General features: G+C 35.0%; 1 long non-coding RNA gene across 1 annotated transcript; it reads left to right on the top strand.

Annotated features, from left to right (window-relative positions):
* Positions 1 to 2,666: 2,666 nt before the first annotated feature.
* On the top strand, positions 2,667 to 5,079 carry LOC124889516. The gene is made up of 2 exons (XR_007048571.1): positions 2,667 to 3,512; positions 4,365 to 5,079. It is a non-coding gene; the product is annotated as an uncharacterized LOC124889516 (long non-coding RNA).
* The last annotated feature ends 913 nt before the right edge of the window (positions 5,080 to 5,992 follow it).

The following is a 5,992-nucleotide window of genomic DNA, read 5'->3' as shown; positions in this document are numbered from 1 at the left end:
CCTCCCCCCTGCTCCCTTTTTTTTTTTTTTTTTTTTTCTAACCACTTTTTTTTTTTTTTTTTTTGTTTTTTTTCCCCCCCCCCCCCCCCCCCCCCCAGTTTTATAATTTTTGCAACTATTGCATTTTATGGAGTGCTATATATTTATTCAAGTAATTTTTATTTTTTAAAGATTCTTTATCTTAGTTTAACTTGAAATGAAACATAAAAAAATTAAAAAAAATAGCCATATTTTCAGTTTTATGGTCTTAACCTAAAAAAAATATCTTTTGAATCTTATGATTTAAGTAAAAGGTCCATAGTGTCCTAATTACCATGCATGTCCATTCTAAGTGATTTTAATCCTTAGATGTGGATGGCAATTACATTCCTTGTTGCACAATTACCATTGACTTATAAGTAATTCCAAAATTGGTATTCATGAGTTGGATAGATATATGAGGTTATCTAAGTAACACATTACAACTAGAGCGAATGTGGAGGGACCTCAGCCCATCATCGTGGAAGTAATGTGCACATTGCTAATGAGACGGAAATAAAATATCAATATGGTAAATAGCAGTCATATCATATTAAATGTTCTCATGTGATCAGAGCTTTCGAGCATGTTGGGTTGGTGTATAAAATTATATTGCACCAAAACATAGCATGTGGAAATACAAAAAGGATAAACTGGGAAGTTAAATTCACTTGGTGATGAAGTGTGTTAACCAAGAAGTCTGTTTGCCTATTGCTAACAAAAGTTTTTTACAAAAAAGTACGTGTTAAAGAAAAAACTCGTATGCCCAATGAAGTGGAAGTTCTAGAAAGTACATACTCTTAGAAGTGCTCTTTGTGCAAACAGGGTGATGATACACGCAACTCTCCCTTACCAGATTGTAGAGTTAGTTCATCTCAAGATAGAAATACCTCTCGTGATGAGAGTACTTCTAGGAGTTGTGATTAAATATGAGGACATATAATGTAGTTCTCTTGGGGATATTATTGAAGATTTTCGATATCTGTTGAATGTATGTAAAACCTCTATTAAACGGATTTGGAGAAAGATGAACCAATGTGTTGTCTTTCTAGCGAATGAAAGTCATAAGCATGATAAAAAACTTGCTAATAACGAAAAATATTATCAAGGACACATCATAAGCTACAGTTGAAAAAATAAAATAATAAAAAAATAAATAAATTATTATCCAGGCTGGGGCACTGATATAACTTGTGCTTATCGTTATTGAGTCGATTTCTTCTTTCTTTAAGTCAATGAGGCTGCTAACTAGTCTCTGAACCAACTGATAACTTGTGCTTATCATGCATGCTACTATGATAATTATAAATCTTTGATGAGTATAGGTAATATACCTTGATAAAAGACCAACATATATAGGTCCAAAATAGACATATTTGGCTTGGCTGTTGAGGTCTTAATTATAAGAAAGCAAGACACAACTGCGTTTCACTTTGATATTAGTCTATAAAGCCTTTGAAACATAGACAACTTAACTTAGGTTGCGGAAGTACCCCGTCATACCCTTAACTTTAATACAATATCAAAATATATGCTTAAAATCTGACAAATCCTTAAATCAACCTGAAGATCACCAAAAGTCGTTAAGTATCATGTGCTTCTATTGGAGAGATCTACTTAGCTAGTTGGACTACCAAATGGATATGCACTTCTTTCAACAAGTTAACACCATTAATGCAAACAAACTATGCTACCCTGCCAGAAACAACATTCTTTACTCAATGAAATTGACAAAATTTCCAACAAAGGCCGTTTTGACAAAATGTGGATCTTACACCCACTATTCCATTTTTACAATTTGCAACCAATAGCTTAAAATAAGTAAAAAAATCTTGAGACCCGAACCAAAGATTCCTAGTTCCGACAACCTAAGTTATGAATTTAACTACTCTTTCTTGAAAGATCACAATTTGCAATTATAGATGCATTCATAATTATGAACTTACGAGTTTGAATAGATCAAATCTGAAAACTTAAATTCTCAAAGACAATATTGTAACCAATGATCAAGTTATGAAAATTCTTGCAATCAAGGACAAAAACAATGTGTATGTTTGTGAGGCCTCAACGAAAGTATTAGTGCCTAAACTGTAAAAGAAACCAAGTAGTATCAATAGAAAAAAATTAAAACATATCCTAATTAAACATCGATTTCAGGTCGGGAGATCTTACGGGTCGTGTGTCAAATTTGCCTCTCTTCAAGTATGCTTAATAGTAAATTTGTCATCGTTGAGCAAATATCGACAATCTTCAATAATAGCATCGACAATGGTGTTGGATGTTCTCATCCTTAATAATGACCTTGAATTTTTCTATCATTATTAACGTGGGTTGCTAGGTTGAATAACAATGTAGCAACATTTGTCATTAGTTCTATCTCCTAAATTCAGAATAACCTGGCTATTGGTTTGACTGATTGGAACTCACAAGGTGTAAGGCTAAATTATGAAGGAGAAATGCATATCAAGAACTTTTTTATTTCTAAGACTAGAATTGTAAACTCCTAATTAAGCCAAGGATTGATTTATCTTCTATTTCACTATACGTTTGATGGTATTGCAATATATATCCCTGAAAGTAACAATAAACCACTCAAGTGCTGGTTCAATAATCATTGTTGTGACCCATGTGGTTGACGTGAAAGATACCTCACCTGCTGATGTGGACACACATACTCAGCAAGGGGTTGAATTTATGAGAAGAAGTGAGTGCGTGAGGATTCCATAAAAAAGTATTACTAATTTCATAGTGAAAGTGGGGTGCAAAAATGTGAAAGAGAGGCATAGGGTTTGTAGCTTAAGGAATCCAGTATAATAAATAGTTAACAACAATTGTATTGGGGTAGAGAATTTCTAAGCAAGTGTCTATTTCTTACCCCTCTCAGTATCTCTATTCCCATCTCCCTATTTCTTTTATCTTTTGTACCTTTCCTTATTTTTTCATTGCAAATCTCTATCTTGTAATTGCCTGAGTTTAATACAATCAGTTGATTCCTATCTGTGGTTTGAGATTCTAGTTTGTTTCACTAGTGGTTTCATCCAGAGGTCTTTCAATAGAGGATCCAACCATACTCAAGGTTTTTGTGGAAGAATCGGTTTAAGGAAGCAAATATTTCAATCTCTAAGGAACTAGAAGGAATTTATGGTATGCTTCAGAAGGTTGTTTGTAACAAGACGACAAACCAGATTCATCCACCGATGACACCTACCCTGCATCATAAGCCTGCATAGGTGGAGTTTAGCAGGTTTTGTGGTGCGGATTCAGAGAATTTGATATTCCAAGTAGGGAACTAATTTGTTTTTTATATCATCGAAGATGGACAAAAGCTGACTATGGCATCTTTCTACCTAGACGGTGAAGATCTAAAGTGGTATCAGTGGTTATTTCAAAACAAAAAACTAATGGGATGGACACCCTTCACTAAAAAGGTTCAAATTCAATTCAAGGAGAAGGGACTCGACTCAACAGAGGGAAGGTTAGAAAAACTCTGATAGGTGAGCACGGTTTTAAAGATACAATGGAGGTTTGAATCTATTACTAACAAAATAGATGATATCTCTGATAGTTTCTTGGTAAGCCTATTTATTTTTGCACTTAGGGAGGATATTAAGAACTCAGTCCTGAGTCACGAGCCTAAAGAATATGATGATGCACTTAAATAGGCTCATATACATGAGCGTCGAATCCAAGATAAAAAATATCCAACCCGACCAGTGCTTTCCAACAAAGGTACACCTTTGTTACCCAGTCCTAATTCATGGTCATCTAATCAAAATCCCTCCTCTATATTAGTCGATAACAATACCTCTGTCCGAGTTGCTTCAGGACCATCCTTGAAGCATATCTCATATGCTTAAATCTAGAGCCATCACGAGCGTAGGCTATGTTATTAATTTAAGGAAAAATATAAAGTTGGTGACCAATGCAAATCTCTTCCCAAATTACTACTTCTTACAAATGATTCTAATTTTGATCAAACTATTATAGAGCCAATTATTCTTGATGACATAGTAGCATAGGTACTGCAATATTTAGAGGTCCAGGAACATTCAGCTATTTCCTATCATGCTTTGGCCGGTGGAAATATCTTTTCCACACTTTAATTTATTTTCCATGTGAATGGATCTCTAGTCCAAGTCCTAGTGTATGGGGTAGTGATTGTAACTTTATCCACGATAAAGGAGCAAATTTCCTTTAGCTATCAATCAAGACCATCACTAATATTTTGGTGGTGGTGGGAAGTTATCAGCATGTGCAAGGTCATAACATTGTAGACTAAGTTTCACTCTCAATTTAAGGTTTCAATCTCACCTTTCACTTATATATGTTATCCTTACATGGCGCAGATGTGATTTTAGGTGTCTCTTGGATCTTAATTTGGGAAGAATGGTTATTGGAGATGGCCAATGCCTATTTGAGTTCAATGACCCAGGGTCTACTATTTGCTTGAAGGGGTTGGAACCCTCTAGTACTCAACCAATACATTTGCATAGCCTTCAATGATGCTTGGCCACGGATGCAATTTTATCTTATCATTGTCTGTGGGTAGTGTACCCTGCGCCTGTTACTAATGAGCATCTTGATCATACCCTCCTTTCACTACTGGGGTCATTTACTGAGGTATTCCAGAAACCACCATGTCTACCACCATCTAGACCACAAGACCACAATATATTTTATGGCCGGGGCAGAACCAGCTAATGTTAAACCGTAATGATACCCTTATTTTTAGAAGCAAATAATGGAGTATTTAGAAATATAAATGCTCTAAGAATAAGTAATTTTAGACGGTACAAGTCCGTTTTCTTTACCCGTATTGTTGGTTTGAAAAAAAAGATAGAACGTGGAGGTTTTATGTGGATTATAAAGCCTTAAATGCAATCACCAATTGGGATAGGTTCCTAATTCCCATTATTTATGAGCTATTTGATGAACTATTTGGTGTTGTGTACTTATCTAAAGTTGATTTGTTGTCTGGTTGTAATCAAATGCGAGTTAGATTAGATGATGTGGCAAAGACAGTCTTTTGGACTCACAATGGACATTATGAGTTTTTAGTGATGACATTTAGGTTATCTAATGCACCATCGATGATTCGGGATATCATGAAAGGGATGTTTAGAACATGTATGCATTGTTTTTTCCCTATATTCTTTGACGACATTCTTGTGTATAGCTCTTCATAGGAGTAGTACTTGAAGCATGTGCAAATAGTGTTGGATTTGCTGTGGTAGCGTAAGTTAGTTGCCAAACAAAGAAAATGTCAATTCGGACAAACTTCAATTGATTATTAGAGCATGTAGTCTCATATCAAGGACTTAGTATGGATCCTTCAAAGAATTTTGCAATACAACATTGGACAGAACCTAAGAATGTGAAGCAGGCATGAAGTTTTGTTGGACTAGCGGGATATTATCGATGATTCATAAATTATTATACAGACATTTCTATTCCTCTCACGGACCTCCTTCGGAAGGATTCCTATCACTGAACAGTTGCAACTCACATCTCTTTTGAAACTCTAAAAAGCAAACTCAGTTCCATATCGGTGTTAGCATTACCTGATTTTACTCAAGCGTTCAAGCTTGAAATGATATATTGGGACAAGGTATAGGGGTAGTTCTTGTGCAAAAGGGACACCCTGTGGCATATTATAGTAAAAAAGTGATCAATAGAATGCAATGAGCATCCACCTATCATAGAAAGATATTTTCTATAACCTAAGCGGTTATCAAGTAGAGATAGTACTTTCTTGGGTGGAGATTTACCGTTTATATCGATCAACAATCCCGTAAAAACATGAAAAATTAAACAATTCAAACTCCAGAGCAACAAAAATGGCTAAGTAAGTTAGTTGGTTTTGATTTTCAGAGTATCTATCGGTTGGGAAATTGAACAAAGTTAATGATGCACTCTCACGAATGGTGAATATGTGTTCTTCAGTATCTCTATCCGAGGATATGATCTTAAAGAT

The sequence above is a fragment of the Capsicum annuum genome, chromosome 12 (assembly GCF_002878395.1).
Source record: "Capsicum annuum cultivar UCD-10X-F1 chromosome 12, UCD10Xv1.1, whole genome shotgun sequence".
In the NCBI taxonomy this organism is placed as follows: Eukaryota; Viridiplantae; Streptophyta; class Magnoliopsida; order Solanales; family Solanaceae; genus Capsicum; species Capsicum annuum.
The sequence above is the reverse complement of the archived record's forward strand: the minus strand, read 5'-3'. Positions and strand labels throughout refer to the sequence as shown.